We start from the raw sequence: 18,618 nt of genomic DNA, 5'->3' as shown, positions 1-18,618 counted from the left end.
AAAAATATGCTTTAACCAAATTAGAAGAGATTCTGAATCGTGAGGGGGGAGAAAGGAGGTAAAAAGAGGTTCAAAAAGAAAGAAAGAAAAAGAAAGAAGAAGAAAAAAAAAAAGAAAAGAATTAAGAAAATGAATAAAGAAAAGTATAAAAAAGAAAAAATATATCTATTTGATAAACTAGTTAAAAAATGCTAAAAAGGATAAGGGTAAAAGTTAAAAAAAAATTTTAGCAGAAGAAGAGAAAAAAAAATGAAAAAGAAAAAAAGCAAATTAACTGCAAGCCTAAAAAATCACAGGGAGAAAGCCATGAGTTCCGTGCTTTGCTTTCTCCTCCTCTGGAATTCTGCTGCTCTCCTTGGTATTGAAACTGCACTCCTTTGGTAGGTGAACTTAGTCTTTGCTGGATTTCTTGTTGATCTTCTCGGGGAGGGGCCTGTTGTAGTGATTCTCAAGTGTCTTTGCCCCAGGCGGAATTGCACTGCCCTTACCATGGGCCAGGCTGAGTAATCCGCTCGGCTTTGCTTTCAGGAGCTTTTGTTCCCTGAACGCTTTCCATAGAGTTCCGGAGGACGGGGAATACAAATGGCGGCCTCCTGGTCTCCGGCCCGGAGGAGCCGAGAGCCCGGGGCCCCACTCCCCAGTGCGCCCTCAGAGAACAGCACCCAGTAACTCCCGTCTGCCTGACCTCCGGCCGCGCTCCAAGCTCACCGAGCCTGCGGCTGGTTCAAGGTAACCCCGAGCTGTGAGCTTAATGTCAGCTCTGTCTCTGTAGCTGGCTTTCCCGTCCAATACCTGCAATCTCTGCGACACTCAGACACCCCCGATCCTTCTGTGACCCTGCGGGACCTGAGGCCACGCTGACCCCGCGTGGGCTTTTTCCCAGTTTAGCCTCTGGAGCGATGTCCCTCAGCGGAACAGACTTTTAAAAGTCCTTATTTTGTGCGCGGTTGCTCCGCCGCTTACCGGGAGCCGGCCCCTCCCCCCGGGGTCTATCTTCCCATCGCTTTGGAATCACTTCTCCGCCAGTCCTACCTTTCAGAAAGTGGTTGTTTTTCTGTTTCTAGAATTGCTGTTCTTCTTCTCTTTGATCTGCCGATGGATTTGCAGGTGTTTGCAATCTTTAGATAAGCTATCTAGCTGATCTCCTGCTAGCTGAAGTAGTCTCAGCCTGCTACTTCTCCGCCATCTTGACTCCTCCCTCTAGGGAATAATCTTCTAAGGGTGTGTCTGAGACACAAAGAGCTGCACAGTTTGTATCCACTTGCATAATTTGAGCCACACACTTCTCTTCCAGATTTTTTTTTTCTCCAGTTTTTCAACCTTGCTTTCTCTGGGCCCTGACCAACCAGCGAAATGATGCTGCTGCTTACGAATATGTGTATATCTTTATATCCAACCACTTTTCCTTACATAGTCAATTGATGACCAGAAATACTGCCAGAGCCATGCCCACTAGGAGGATTTTTCCTCTGTCATGGTTACTCCTACTTGAGCCTGTTATGCAGCAACACTCATTTTGGTTTACAATAGCATACTGATTTGACAAACTAAGAAGCAAGCTCAGGCTTTTTCCCTTCCCCTTTCTGCTAGGAGTAGGGCACCCCATCTTAGGTCATAGGTATGAGCTGAGAGAGAGGAATCAGAACAACAGAGGTGACATGTGGTATCTGTTTGTGTAACTTATGCCCATTAGATATGTTTGGCCATGATCTTTAATGTTTAATTTCCATCATTCAGTGGATACTATAGTGCCTTCCTGTGATTTGGAACATCTGATGACATTCAGTCTTTGATAGGTGTCTCTCATTGCATAATCATTTGATATGCCATGGTTTAAAAAAATGCAGTGGTAATTAGGTCAATAGAATACAAACAACTTCCTCCTTTATGGTATTCCCTAACTTCTCCCACCTTCCCAGTGCTTCTTTGAAGATCTCCCTCATCATTGCAACTTTCTCTTTAAAAATTAGCATCCCAAACCTGCCCTCCAATGCTTCTGGTGTGATAATGACACTTCTGCTCAATGCTCCTGTAACTTTTTGTTCTAATTCTAGTTATAGTTCTGCTTCTCTGTAAAGCTCATGCATTTTGAGTACCTTATATTTTTATTATTGGGAATTGTAGGAGTTCTTTATATATTCTGGATACAGTCCCTTTTCACGTATCTTGTTGCACATATAGCTTGGTCTGTGGCTTGCCACTTCATTTTCGTAATGCCATCTTCAGATGATCAGACATCTTTATTTTGATGAAATCTAAGTTGTCATGCTTTAATAGTTATTGCTCCTGTATTTCTGCTTAAGAAATCATTGCCTATATCTTAATTCTAAAGATATTCTATATTTGGTTCTAGAAATATATAGTTTTAACTTTGCATTTGGATCTGTGATTTTTTTTGAATTAATTTTTTTTTTTTAATGTGGTTTGAGTTAGGGATTGAGGTTGAGTTATTGCAGCATCAACTGATGGGAAAATTTTTCTCCCTTCAGTGGATTTCTTTAGTTTCTTTGTCAAAATTCAAATAACTACATGCATGAGTCCATTTCTGGCCTCCCTACTCTGTTTCAACAAGAGATTTGATATTATTTTTTTACTAGTACTACAGTGTCCTAATCAATAACACTTTATACAAAGTCTTGAGATCAGTTTTGTATTTTTTTTTTCAGGTGTGGCTATTTTAGTTCTGTGTACTTTCACATGAATTTTACAATCAAGTTGCCAATTTCTATTTTTATAAAAGGTTGATAAGCTTATAATTGATATTCATTAAATCTTAGGTCAGTATAGAGTCTTTCAATTCATAAACAGGTTATACACTTCCATTTATTAGATCTCAAATTTTTCTTGTTTTGCAGTTTTTAGTAAGGAGGTCTTAAAAATCTTTGGTTAAATGTATTAATAAATATTTAATGTTCTTGATATTATTATCTATTAAATTTCTAAAAATAATTACTTCTTTTGCTGTTAATATGTAGAAATAGAATTGATTTTTGTTTATTGACTTCATATTCTGCAATTTTGTTAGTCCCGTTTATTAATTTTAGTCACTCATTTGTACGTTAGGATTTTCTACATGTTTTCAGTGAACAAATATTTTCTTATTTTTTCTTGTTTTGATTCTATGTTTTTTTCCTTTTTCTTGCCTTATTCCACTGCTGGAAGCTCCAATGGCTGACATAAAGTGAGTAGGCATCTTTACTTCATTCTTGATATTAAAAGTAAAGCATTTAGTATTTCCCCATTAGGTATTATGCTACCTATAGTTATTTTGTAGATATCATTTATCAGAAGGAGGAAATCCTTTTCTATTTCTAGGTTTCTGTGATTTTTTTCATAAGCAAGTATTAAATTTTTTCAAATGATTTCTGTACATGTATTAAAATTGTTATGTTTTTCTTCCTTTTTTTAAAAATTTGGTGAAATCCATTGACTGATTTTTGAATTGATTTAATCTTTTATTCCTGAGAAAATCCTACCTGGTTATGACATTCAATTTTTTAAAAATACATAGCTGGATTTGATTTTCTATTATTTTGTTAATGTTAGGATTCCTAATATTTTAAAAATATTAATATGTATGTATGTCCATGAATTTTATTTAATTATTAGATTTTACTTAATTATTAAATTATTACTAAATAATAAATAAATTAAAAATAAAATTATTTAACTTAATAATTTATTAAATTTTTATTAAATTTTTATAATGGCTAGATTTGATTTCCTAATATATTAACTGTTCATTGTTAATATTAGGGTTCCTAATATTTTGTTTATATACATACGTGTGTGTGTGTATATACACACACACACACACATATATATGAGATATGGTATATGTATATTTTAGAGGGGAGGGAGGAGCAGAGAGAGAGAGAGAGAGAGAGAATCTTTTTTTTTTTTTAAAGATTTTATTTATTTATTTGTTTGTCAGAGAGAGAGAGAGTGCGGGAGAACACAAGCAGGCAGAGCTGCAGGCAGAGGCAGAGAGAGAAGTAGGCTCCCCACTGAACAAGGAGCCTGATGCGGGACTCGATCCCAGGACCCTGGGATCACGACCTGAGCCGAAGGCAGCAGCTTAACGAACTGAGCCACCCAGGCATCCCTAGAGAGAGAATCTTAAGCAAGCTCTCTGCCTACCCAATGTAAGGCTTGATCTCACAACCCTGAGATCATGACCCAAGCCAAAATCAAGAGTTGGTCACTTAACCAACTGAGCCACTCAGGTGTCCCCTAATACTTTGCTAATATTAATATATATTATTCATGAGGGACATTGATCTGTAATTTTCTTTTTTTATAGTGTCTTTGGTTTTGGTAGCAGCATTATGCTGAGCTTATAAAATATATTGGGAAGTCATTCCTCCTCTTTTTTCTTAAAGAGCCTCTCTGTAACATTGTTATTATTTTCTCCTTAGATAAATTTGATAAAATTTCCTGTGAAATCATCTGGGCTTGGAATTTCCTTTGTGTGAAGATTTTTGATAACAAAATCAATTTCTTTGATAGATACAGGGCCATTTAAACTTTCTTTTTTACTTTGTGTCCATATCAAGAAATTTGTTCATCTTATCTAAATTGTCTATTATTTTGGCACAAAATTGGTTTGCAATATTATCACATTTTCCTTTTAGTGTTTGAAGATTTTAGTGATGTCCTCTTTTTCATTCTTTTTGTTTTTAAGATTTTATTTATTTATTTATTTATTTGAGATAGAGAGTGTGAGAGAGAAGGAGAGAGTATGAGCCAGGGGTTGGAGGATGGTCAGAGGAAGAGGGAGAAGCCTGCTCCCCACAGAGAAGGGAGCCTAATACAGGGCTCAATCCCAGGACCCCAGGATCTCGACCTGAACTGAAGGCTGATGCTTAACCAACTGAGCCACCCAGGTGCCCCATTATTCTTTGTGTTACTAATTTGTGGCTTCTCTTGTTAATTTATTTACTTAGAGGTTTGTTAATTTTGTTGATATTTTCAAAGACCCAATTTTGCCTTTGTTGTTTTCTCTATTGTTTGTCTGGTTTTTGAAAAGCTTTATTGATTTCCTCTCTTATCTTTATTATTTCTTTCTCTTGGAATTCTTTACTCTTTCTTCCCCTGCCTTATTAGATTGGAAGCTTAAGTCAAGTCCTGTCTTCTTCACTATGAGGAATAGTTAAAATTTCTTTCTAAGCATTGCTTTAGCTGCACACTACAAATTTGCATCTGTTTTTTTCTTCACTACTTCATTAGAAATATTTTGTAACATCTCTTGTGATTTCTCTTTGACAACAAATTATTTATTTATTTACTTTTTTTAAAAATTTTTTCAATTTATTTATTTTCAGAAAAACAGTATTCATTATTTTTATCACCACACCCAGTGCTCCATGCAATCCATGCCCTCTATAATATCCACCACCTGGTACCCCAACCTCCCACACCCCTGCCACTTCAAACCCCTCAGATTGTTTTTCAGAGTCCATAGTCTCTCATGATTCACCTCTCTTAAAAGATTTTATTTATTTATTTGACAGACAGAGATCAGAAGTAGTCAGAGAGGCAGGCAGAGAGGGAGAGAGGAAGAAGCAGGGTCCCCACTAAGCAGAGAGCCTGATGCAGGGCTCGATCCCAGGACCCCGGGATCATGACCCGAGCCAAAGTCAGAGGCTTTAAACCACTGAGCCACCGAGGTGCCCCATGACAATGAGTTATTTAGAGGTGTGTTATTTTAATTTATATGTTTTTTCTAGGTATGTTATTCTTATATCTAATGTAATTACATTGTGGACAGAAAAAACTATTTCTTTATAGTTTCAATTATTTATAAATATTAGGACTTATGGTGTGCTTGGGTGGCTCAGTCAAGCATCAGACTCTTGGTTTCAGCTCAGGTCATGATTTCAGGGTATTGGGATCAAGCCCCACATTGGGCTCTGTGCTCTGCAGAGTCTGCTTGAGATTCTTTCCCTCTCCCTGCCTCTCTGCCCCCATTCCCACTTCTGTGCACACACACTCTCTTTCTCTTAAATAAATAAGTAATCTTCAAAAAAATATTAGGACTCTGTTTATGGCCCAATATATGGCATATTTTGGTGAATGTGAATGTACCATCTTTTTTTTTTTTTTTAAACGTAGGCTCCATTCAAAGTGGGGCGTGAACTCACTACCCTCAGATTAAGACTTGAGCTAAGATCAAGAGTCTGACTGAGCCACCCAGATGCCCCATGTACCCTGTATTTTTGAAAAGAGTATATAATATGTTCTGGAAATGTCATTAAGTCAGAATGGTAGATAGCTAAAATTATTTTTTTAAAGAATATGCTAATATTTGGATTCATCATAAACATTTAAATGTGGTATTTTGGGGCACCTGGCTAACTCAGTGGCTAACTCAGTCAGTACAGCATGTGACTCTTGATCTCTCATGGTTTTAAGTTCAAGCCCCATGTTGGTTATAAAGGTTACTTAAAAAAAGAAAACAAATCTTAAAAAAAATTATGTGGTATTTTAGTTTTGTTATTTTAGAAATAGTAGGTATATGTCAGTGTTCTTATATATATTATATATAATACATGTATGTTATAGACATTAACATATACAATTTTATTATGATGGATGTTTATTTTAAGGACTCCCAGAATACGAGAAAGGAGGAGAAATTGTATAGCCTTTTTGCTCTCTAACCACCTATCCTTAAATTCTAGGAAGCACTTTAGACTTTAAAAGTCAGCAGGGGTTTCATTTGCAGCTCAGTAGAATGGCAAATTCAGCTGAGGTACTAGGCTTGTTGTTACTTGTTATTTATGTTAAATGTCCCCAATCAGGTAGTATATATATAGCTTTTTAAAATTAAAAATTGAATAGATTCTAGTTTTAGAAGATCTCAATCCAAATACATAATTTCTCTCATCTCCAGAAGCAACAGTTATTTTATTCTTAAGAATTCTGGTGTAGGGGGGCCTGGCTGGCTCAGCTTGGAAAGCGTGCAAATCTTGATCTCAGTGTTGTGAGTTAAAGCCTCATATTGGGCATAGAGCTTACCTAAATAAAAAAAGAAAAAAATTCTGGTGTATATTTGTTCAACTTTTATTTATAGGTTTTTTTCAATTGGTTTGTTTTAACATTATTTAAAGATGTAAGCAGTGTTTTCATTGATACAGAAAAGTAAGGCTTCTGTAATTGACAATCTAGATTACTTCACTTAAAAATGGCAATTTTGGTCTTTTGATTAAACACTTATATTCTTTAAGGATGAGACACATTACCTGAAACATTATATTTTATTTATTTATTGAGAGTAGACCACATTAGCTTCCAAATTGTGATAAAATATATTCATCCATTTGCTACTTTTATCCTCTTGAATTTGGAGAGGAAAAGAATTGGAAGGTGAGAAGTGAAATTGTTGTGTACTCTAAGTAGTATGTGCCTGCTTAAATATGCAAGACACTTGATAGAAGTCCAAGTTTTGACCTATGACATATACTTGTGAACTGATATTTAAGGATTGAATCCTAGACCTTATCTAGAATTCAGAGCAAACAATTGGGCCACATTTGGTTTGATCCTATATTCTTTTATTCTCCAACTAACACAATTAACCACTAAATGATTATTTCAAAATAATGTACTTATTTTCCTCACCATAGTAGACTGTGTATATTTTGATTTTCCTGAACTTCTTTCATTGAGTACTATTTAAGTCACCATCTTCAATACAATACTAACATTGGTGTTCAGGGTTTTTTAGATGCTTATCAAGAGACTGGAAATTATTCTTGGGAAAACATATTTTCTGATGGCTTTAGACAGCCTGAATGATCAACAGTCCTTTTCTAAATCCTTAATGATACATTCCTGGAAAATAGGAGTCTAGGTTGTGCGTTCACTGGGACAAGAATCTGATAATCTCAGACTTTATGCATATATTATACAGACCATGGACATAAACAAAAGCTTTTTGAGGAGTTAACATTAATAATTCCTGTTGTTTTGTCTTAGTTTTTCATTTTAATTCTCAAAATGACTTAATTCAATATTTTTCCATCTTTTTTTATGGAACCTATTATAGGTAGACCTAAAAAATGAAATAAATTTAATAATAGTAGATAGATTTTCACTCTTCTGCTTTGATATACTGCAACTTAAATACTGTGATACAAAGTTAACTATTAATATAGCATATTTAAACCAACAAGAAAATAAAAATATATATTTGCTTAATATATATACATGTTTATAACAAAATATGGAAGAAATATTCATAGCTATTACTGTCCTCATTTCTGATGACATGACATGATTATAGCTGGTATTTATGACTACATTCTTCTACTACCTACATAATCTTCTACTACTTAATCCATGTTCCCTTTGCTCTCAGAAGGTGCTTCAGCTGGTTAAGATTCTTTGTCAGGTGGGAGGTATTAGTTTCCTAGGGCTACTATAACAAAATATCCCAGACTTGGTGGCTTAAATCAAGAGGAGTTTATTCTCTACAGTTCTGGAGGAAAAAGTCTGAAACCAAAGCACCTGCAGGTTTGTTTGTTCCTGAAGCTTCTGAAGTAAAAACTGTTCGATACCTTTTTCATAGCTTCTAGTTATTGCTAGCATCCTTGGCTTTCTTGGTTTATAGATGCATCACTCCAGTCTTTGCCTCCATATTCGGATGCTATTTCTGTGTGTTTACTTTGTATCCAAATTTCTCTCTCCTTAAAAGGACAATACTCATTGGATAAGGGCCCACTCCAATCTGGATTGACCTCATCTTAACTTGATTATATCTGCAAAGACCCTATTTCACAATAACATGTTCACAGGTACTGGGGGTTAGGACGTAATATGTCTTGTTCCAGAACACAAGTCAGTCTACAACATGGGGTAACCCAAACCTTTATTCCTGAAGGGCTTGGATTATTAGAAATCCGTCTTCTGAGTTGTTACAGTTTCCCTTTGACTTTAATCACGTGGCAGGATAGCATTAAGAGATACTTTAAGGGATCTCCTATATTCCAGACATACTCTTTATTATCTCTATTGTGTAGTAGCAGTGCAATTTTTCCTTTGTAATCATAATCAGTTGAAGCACCCAGCACAATACATTCCTTCTTTTTCAGTTGATTCAGAGGCATTAGGAACCCAAAGTGGCAGGATTGCAGTCTTAATTTCAGTGGAATCATTGTGTCTTTCTTGGTAGAAGAATTCCTCCCTTTGGAACTAAGACCTCTAGACAAACAGAGCATAGGGCTACCACAATAGGGAGCAAAAGTTTTGCTAGGGGTAACAGAGGAGCTTTTCTCTTTCCACTTCTTCAATGCTGAATTTGTTAATCCTGCTTATGGGAGAATAGTACCATGTACTGCACGCTGATTTCAAGCTTATACAGCTTCTTGCAGAGCCTTGCCCTAGAGCTATGAGGTATTGTTACCTAGCTGGTGTGGTAGCTGAGTTTCAAAACACGATTTGACCATTTTATTGAACCAACTGCCTCAGGATGATGGAGAACGTGGTAAGACCAGTGAATTCCATGTTATGGGCTTATTGCTGCAAAGTGAGTTCTTTGATCAGAAGCAATGCTGTGTCAAATACCAGAATGGTGGATAAGGAATTTTTTAGGTTGAAGGATGGTAGTTTTGGAAAAAGCTTTATGTACAGGGAATGTAAATCTATATCCAGAATAAGTGTCTATTCCAGTGAGAACAGACAATTTCCACTTCAGTCATAGAAGCAGTTCAGTGTAATCAGCTACCTGCCATCAGGGAATGGTGCCGTATCCGAGACAGTGTTGATCTTTCCTCCTGGAAGACAGGGCATTTAGCAGTGGCTATAGCCAAGTGGCTGTGGTTAGTAGAAGTCCATGTTGATGAGTTTATATATAAACTTCCCTCTCTGTCAGCACAGTGCTTTGTTAATGAGCTCATTGGGCAATGACAGCAGTAGCAAAAGAAAGAAGCTGACTGGGATCTACAAAATGGGTCATTCTATCTACTTGATTTTTAAAATCCTTCTCTGCTGAGGTCACCTGTTGGTGAACATTCACATGGGACACAAATATCTTCATGTTTTTTTTGTTCACTTTCAGGTAGTGCCTGCTCATTGTTCAGGGCCATTTCTTTTCTTTTCTTTTTTTTTTTTTTTTGAAGATTTTATTTATTCATTTGACAGACAGAGATCACAAGTAGGCAAAGAGGCAGACAGAGAGGAAGGGAAGCAGGCTCCCCGCTGAGCAGAGAGCCAGATACGTGGCTCAATCCCAGGACCCTGAGATCATGACCTGAGCCGAAGGCAGAGGCTTAACCCACTGAGCCACCCAGGTGCGCCATGCAGGACCATTTCTAAACCAAACCTGATTTTTGTCTTCCTCAGCCAGCTGGTTTTAGGGAATGACAGATGTGGTCACCTTTGCAGGCTGGCAGGGACAAGTAAATACAACAGGAGTAGGGGCTTTTATAGTGGCCATTTCAGCCATTTTTTTAATGTATTTTACTTGTACCTTCAGATCCTTTTGTAACTTAATCCTGTATACACCACTTCAATTTGATGAAGGCGTGCTGCTGCGCATGCTCAATTTTGTGGCTTCCTGGGTCAGCTAGTTCATGATGGGAAACTCAAGTTGTATGGTAACTTGGTGGCCCATAATTAAATACTTAATCTTTAGTAAGGTGTAGTGGCAAATCTTTCTTCCAAAATATTAAGGTTCTGTGCTGTGATTAACCTATAGGGACCTGCTGAAGGCTTTAATGGTGTCTATATGTCTCAGTGACATTTCAAGTGCTGTCGGATCTACTGGACCATATGGTCTCAATGGTAGAGCAGTTTGCATGGTAGCTTGGACATGTTTTAGAGCCTTTTTTTATTCTGGATCCCAATCAGAACTAGCAGCTTTTCAGGTCAGTGTAGCACACAGAAATGAAGAATATGTGGCCTCCCAAATCTAAAGAGACTCAGTAGGCATTGTGCCTCTTTTTGGGTTGTAGCAGGGGCCAGATGCAACAACTTACCTTTCATCTTAGAAAGGACACCTAGATATTCCCTGCATTGTTGGACACCTAGAAATTCACTGAGATGGAAAGTCCCTAGATTTTTGTTGGATTTATCTTCCACTTTTGACACGAAAACAGCTTATCAGTATGTCAAATACCTTCTATTTCTTACTCATTAGGTCCAATGTGCATAATAGCATCAATCAATGTAAGGGACCAGTATGAAGTCTTGTAGATGAGAAAAGTTATCAAATTCCCTAGGGAGTAAATTATGGCATAGAATTGCAAGGTTGATATATCTCTGAGGTAGGACAGTAAGGGAATATTGCTGGCTTTGCCAGCTGAAAGAAAACTGCTTTTGGTGGTCTTTATTAACAGGATTGAGAACAAAAATCATTTGCCAGATCAATAGGAACATAAGTTACCAAGGGTATATAAGTTTAACTAGTAAAGCTACATCTGGAACAGCAGCTTCATTCAGTCACCTCGTGAATAAATTTATGATAAGGCAGCAACAGTCTTCAAAATTCATCTGTTTTCTGTATAGGCAAGGTAGTCAAGCTGAATGGAAATGTGATGAAAATCCCATCCTTATCTTTCAAGTCTTTGATGGAGGCATTCATCTCTGCAGTCTCTGTAGGAATGTGGTATTGTTTTTGGTTCACTGTTTTTCTAAGTATAGGCATTTTTTAGTGACTTCATAATAGCCTTCATTCCATAGGTCAGGGAACCAATGGTGGGTATTCTGCCAGTTGCTGAGTCTGTTCCAAGTTGCACCCTGAAATTAGTGAAACTTACACAGATCAATTTAGCATTTAGTAGACTGCTGACCTTATTTAGGAACACCGTGATCAACTGGTTGTACCATAGGTTTCTGTGAATAAGACTATTCAGATTACTGCTTTGACTCCACTGTCTATTTTGGTACCCATGATTACCTTGTCTGTGGTGATTAAATGCTGCCAGTAAGCCCCTGCCGCCCAGGATGCAATTAGCCTCATTCCATTTAGAGATTCTGGTTCTAGTAAGCATTTTCCATAGTAATTTCTGACCTTCAGAGAAGAATAACTGCAGCTATTCAAAATAGCTGGAGCTACCCTCACAATTTTATTTCTCATCTGGGGCAAAAGGTGTGTCCTCTCCATCCTCATGGGAGGGTGAACAGATCTTATGTGATAAATCAACTCTAAAATTCTAATACCCCTAAGTCTTTGGATACCTAGAGTCAGTCTCATGTCTGACTGGAGTTTCAGAAACAGAAGACAGAGGCAGTATCAGGGTAAGCAATATTCAAAAAGATAATGACTGAAAGTTTTTTGGACTTGTTGGAAGACATGAAGTTTTGAATTCAAGATGCTTAGTCAGTCTCACATTAAATATGCAAACACATACACAAACATATAATAAGACATGATTATACAATAGCAGCAAAACATAAAGTTCTTCAAAGAATCAGAAAACAGTTACCTATAAAGGAATAAAAGCTAGACTGTTGGGGTACCTGGGTGGCTCAGTGGGTTAAGCCTCTGCCTTCAGCTCAGGTCATGATCTCAGGGTCCTGGGAATGAGCCCTGCATTGGGCTCTCTGCTCTGTGGGCAGCCTACTTCCCCCTCTCTCTCTGCCTGCCTCTCTGCCTACTTGTGATCTCTCTCTCTCTCTCTGTCCAAAAAAAAAAAAAAGTTAAACTGTTAGTTGACTTAACAGCAACAGTAGAAACGAAGAAAATGAAGTAATGTCTTTTAAGTAATAAAACAAAATAAAAGTCAGTTTTTGGCAGATAGTGTACTCAGAAGAAGTCCAATTTAAGAAGGTGAGATAACAGATATTTTCAGACTCCACAACTCAGTATGAGTTAATGAGCATCACCCCCTCATTAAAGGTATTTGTATAGGTTAATTTAGAAGGAAGTAAATTGTCCCAAAGGAATATCAGAGATGTAAGAGGAAAACAAATGGAAAATTCAGATATGTTGATAGAAGGGTATTGTCTGGAATTTTAGGAATGAGGGAGGAGAAAGATTAAAATTTGTGTTTTTAATTTTGATATGTACAAAAAAAATCCATTAATTCATCATCATATTCAGCATATAAGCCATATATAGGAAACATGAAACTAAAAAATCAAGGAGGCCCTGAAGAATATTCTATGATGGATGAAACAATTTATTAATTTTTTTCTATTTATTTTGTAATTTTACTTTCTTGGTGACCTGTGTATGGGTCAGTTCTGAGCAACTCTTTTGTGCTGTTATTTCTTTACCATGACACAGGAAACAATAAAAACAAGTATTTGGAAATGAAAAACCCATGTGTTTTTCTGTCTATCTGTTGATCCATCTGCTACTATCTACACACCTACCTATCTGTATGGCTTTATCCTATTTCTTTATATTCTGCCTTGCTCCAGAATTTTTGGTGTAAGGAATGCATCATTGGGAAGATCTAACTTGGTGAACATCAATCAGATGCATGTAAAATACTGTGTTTGTGAGATTTGAAAATAACATTAAAAATTCTTAAAGGATAGTTGTGTATTTCCTCCTAATTTAATTTTTTATTTGTTTACAAAAATCTTCTTAGGAAAGATGACTCATTTGGGTTTTATTCCAGTGATGTCTCCTGTAGTTAAAAGTTTATTGGAGACATGATGAAGGATTTCCCTTTTCTTAAGAGAGAGAGTTAACAAAGTGCCAAATTCAGTGCTATAAACTAAACTTGTGCAATGAATGTCTCATCGGAATGCCTGTGTATTATATATCTGGATGTAGCAAATTAGATACAATAATGTGACTATAATATATAATATATTGAAGTGAATATAATATCTAATATATCAATATGATTTGAACATGACCAGGTAAAAGTCTGTATAGTTTTAAACTTATAATAAAAATACTCCACCTATATTCAGTTTCATAAATACTGAATACTGTTGGGACTGTTTGAGAAATGGGTTAGAGTTAATAGAGTTAATAATATATAAATTTATTGCATACATACATACATCTTTTGTGATGACCCAGTTTTTACTTCACTGGTTATACAAAAGGATGGACTTTTGAACTGGCTTGCTTACAGACCCCTTAGTGATGACCCGGCCATGACTAGGACTGTGTCATTTTGATGGTGAGTTCTGTGACCATATTAAAATTGAGCTTAAATGAATTGCCTTTTCAGCTTTTCATTGAACAGTCAAAAAGTGTTATATTATAAATAAAAATTATATTTTGAATGATATTAGAATATATATAATAGAAGTGCTTCAGAAAGTATATGATCTGGAAGAAAATCACACTGTATTGCCTAGTATGTATTGTATCTGCATGAAGATCTATCTATTATTTCAAATACAATAGTATTCATTTTATTAGAAAGTATACATACATGGTATTTACACTAACAATATCAGATGTTGTTATAAGTAAGAAAGATAATTTATGCTTTTAGTAGTCTGTCTATTCCCAGAAGTAAATAATGCTGATATAACCATAGCCTTCCTAGACATTTCAGCTGTTTTCATGCTGACGGTTGTCTAGTTGATTGGGTGCTGATAAATACCAGCATAATTGTGCCCACAGAAACCCAATAATAAGGAGGGATTTAAACTGCAAAAAGAGAAGCCTATGAAGCCATTAAAAATGTGCCTTTAGAAAATAGATTAGGGAGTCTTTTCTTTCTAGTTTGTTCTTTATTTTTAGTGTATCTTTTCCAATCACATGTTTATTCTCACTTTTCTCAGGACTGATACAACCTCTTTCCAAAAAAATCTATAAATACATATAGTGAGCATGCTAATTGAATATATAAATACCCACTTATATAACTAGCTATCAAGATTTTGTATGATATGTTTCCAAAAAGGTTTGCTTTGTGATCATATAGATATAGGTACAGAAAAAAACAAACAAACAAAGGAACAATAACTCAAGCTCATTTGTATCTTTCAAAAAAAAAACAAACAAACAAAGGAACAATAACTCAAGCTCATTTGTATCTTTTGTTTGTAAAAACTGTTCCTTAGGTCTAGAGTGAGTTTAATTTTGCTTGCTGGAATTTTCTATGCCATTTGAATATCTACATGGTGAAAGATAATTGATAGTAGCTTCTCTTAGCTGTAAGCTCCTAAACCTCTGGTTATATCCAGAGTGGTGGTTTTTCTTTTTGGGAATGCTGATGGTAGTCTGAATATTCTTGATCAAGGTTGACAAACTTTTTCTAAGGGCAAGGTTGTTTTAGTATTTTAGGCTTTGCAAGCCGAGAGACAAAATTGAGACTATGATATAGGTACTTATATAACCATCTAAGATGTAACCATTTAAAAATGTATAAAACATGCTTAGCTAGGATGCCAAAGAGGGGAACCCCTTCACTAAAATAGATGTTTTTGAAACCTGACCTTGTGGGTCTTAGTTTATTGATCTTGTTCTAAATGGATTCTGCCCCTACCTGCCTCTTCTCCTAGCAAATGATAGAGGTAATGTCCAGGTGTTTTTTTTTTGGTCTCATTAAACTTTTGTTTTAATAGATCTTAAAATTCTGTGACAGATTTTTGGTAAATTTGTTTCCATTAAAATGTGCTGATTTTAAAAACTAATAAAACTTCAGTCAACATACACAACACAAAACATGGGCCACAAAACATTCTCCTTTCCTTCTGAAGATTTTATCATGCATTGGTTATCATTAACAAGTCTTTTACTTTTAACTTAAATGGCCAATTGACACAAACAGTTCTGAGATTATTCTTCCACCACTGATAAGACTGGGGTGGCGGGTACTGGGGATAATATTTATTTAGCCTTCTGAGCTTTCTGGGTGGACTGGGTGACCTTGCCAGTTACAGCTACTTTCTGGTCTATTGCTTTGATGACACCCACAGCAACCATCTGTCTCATATCATGAACAGCAAAAACGGCCCAGAGGAGGATAGTCAGAGAAGCTGTCAACACACATAAGCTTCCCAGGAACCATATCAATGATGACAGCATCACCAGATTTCAAGAACTTGGGACCACTTTCCAGCTTTTTTCCAGCACGACGATTTATCTTTTCCTTCAGCTCAGCGAACTTGCATGTCCTGGTATTCTTGGTGTGGGACTTTAGCAGAGCAGATGTCTCTCTTCCTTAGATAAAGAATTATTTTTTAACATATTATAATCTGACTTCATTAGCAAAGGTAGACTAAATTACTCTTTTGGAGTTAAATAATGATGATGATAATAATAATAATAAAAGAAGGTGATTTGGTGTGGGGTAGTGAAGACATATCCATAATAGTAATGATTTTAAGTACTTTCTATATTTTGAGTCTTTCTATTTCAGAAAAATCTAGAGACCAATACATTCGTGATTTTGTAAAAAAGAATCAGAGTCATGAACAATTTTATGGAAAATTATTAGAATAAATCTCTTCAAAAATCATTGTAACTCAAACTACCCAGTGAAGAGGACTCTAGTAGCGCTAACTTGAATATTACAAGTAGTTTCTATATATTTCACCTAATTTTTAAAAATCGTTTTACTTTCCTTAACCTGATGTATGTTTGTCTCCTTGGAGCTTTTTTTCCCCTGCTTTTTTTTTCTTATGTTTGCTTATAAATGAGTTTTTATTTTTTATTTTAAAAAATATTTTATTTATTTATTTGACAGAGATCACAAGTAGGCAGAGAGGCAGGCAGAGAGAGAGGAGGCAGCAGGCTCCCTGTAGAGCAGAGAGCCCGTTGTGGGGCTTCATCCCTTGACTCTGGGATCATGACCCGAGCCGAAGGCAGAGGCTTTAACCCACTGAGCCACCCAGGTGCCCCATAAATGAGTTTTTATTTTACTTTTGAAATTAGAAATTCTGAGAAAATTATATGGAATTTAGTGTTTTATCCTCCTTATGATAAGAAGATAGACTTATCTGATAAAGACTCTAAGGCATGAGAGGATTAGGAGCATGGATTTAGAAATGTTGAGGGACATCTGGGTGGCTCAGTCTAAGTGGCTGCCTTCTGCTCAGGTCATGATCCCAGGGACCTGGGAGAGAGTCCCACATTGGGCTCGTTGCTCAGCAGGCAACCTACTTCTCCCTTTGCCTTCTGTCCCCCATGCTTGTGCTTGCTCTCTCCCTCTCTCTCTCTCTGACAAATAAATAAAAATCTTTAAATAAAAGAAAATAGAAATGTTGAATTTTGGGGCACCTGGGTGGCTTAGCCAGTTAAGCATCTGCCTTTGGCTCAGGTAATTATCCCAGGGTCTTGGGATTGAGCCCTGCTCAGCAGTTTGTTTCTTTCTCTCCCTCTCCCTGCCACTCCTCCTGCTTGTGTTCTCCCTCTCCCTCTGTCAAATAAACAAATAGAAAATATATAAAAAAAAAAAAAAGAAATGTTGAATTTAAGTTAAAAGAAACATTTACTTATTTCAATGAAAGTCTTTTTACATATAGTTGGTAAAAATTGGTCTAATGAACTCATCAGCTTTGTTATTTTGCATGAATTTTGAAAGGTGTCTAAACATTTTTAAATTATTTATACCATTGATCTATTGGGGATTTATTTTAGATTGAAGAGAAGAACAATCTCCTTTCTGTAAAAGTGAGTCTCCTCTATATCTATTTTCTTCTTTTTTAAGGGAATATTCTTTCTTTCCCCTAGCCAGGGATATACTTGTGGGCATACATAAAATGCCTGTAATTTAAAAAAAATGAAAAAGATCATGCAGAAAAGGATCAGGTAATGTAACTATGTTTATAATTGAACAAATTGTTAGATGATGCTGCTTGTGAAGATCATTCACTGACAGGATTTCATTAGGCTTCAGTACATCTTTCCTGGTCTCGTGGTTGGGAATTAAAGGAAGATATTTGTTTTATTAAAACTCCCTTCTGAGGTCGGCAATGCTAAATATTTGAGAGAGCACCTACCAAACTGATGACTAAAGGCATTTATTATAGCTGCCTTACCAAATTTGAATGGGTATGGAAATATTTGGGGGAATGAAAAATAAAGTCTAAAATAAAGGAAATTTTATAATTAGGAAAGGAACCCCCCCATATCAAAATATTTCCCCTTCCCGCCAGTTTCAGGATTTTTTTTTTTTTAAGATTTTATTTATTTGAGAGAGAGAGAGTGAGTGAGAGATAGAGAGCAGTGGGGAAAGGGTAGTGGGAGAAGCAGACTTGATGCTTAGCAGGGAGCCTGATGCAGGACTCAAGCCCAGGACAAGTGGTGTCATGACCTGAGCCAAAGGCAGATGCTTAACTGACTGAGCCACCTAGGTGCCTCAGTTTCAGGAAATTCTTTTTCTTTTATTTTCTTTCTTTTTTTTTTTTTTTAAGATTTTGTTTATTTATTTGACAGAAAGAGGGACAGATCACAAGTAGGCAGAGCAGCAGGCAGAGAGAGGGGGGAAACAGGCTCCCTGCTGAGCAAAGAGCCCGATGTGGGCTCGATCCCAAGACTCTGAGATCATGACCAGAGCCAAAGGCAGAGGCTTTAACCCACTGAGCCACCCAGGCGCCCCAGTTTCAGGAAATTCTTATTGGAGCACTGGACTTTTCCTTTTCCTTACCAGATCTGAATCTAACAACAACAACAACAAAAAAAAAACTAAGAGCATGTGTTCTCCTCAAGGATTTTGATGGATTCCTTCCACACAGGCAGCAACCTCTTCGACC

The sequence above is a fragment of the Mustela lutreola genome, chromosome 1, assembly GCF_030435805.1.
Source record: "Mustela lutreola isolate mMusLut2 chromosome 1, mMusLut2.pri, whole genome shotgun sequence".
In the NCBI taxonomy this organism is placed as follows: domain Eukaryota; kingdom Metazoa; phylum Chordata; class Mammalia; order Carnivora; family Mustelidae; genus Mustela; species Mustela lutreola.
The sequence above is the reverse complement of the archived record's forward strand: the minus strand, read 5'-3'. Positions refer to the sequence as shown.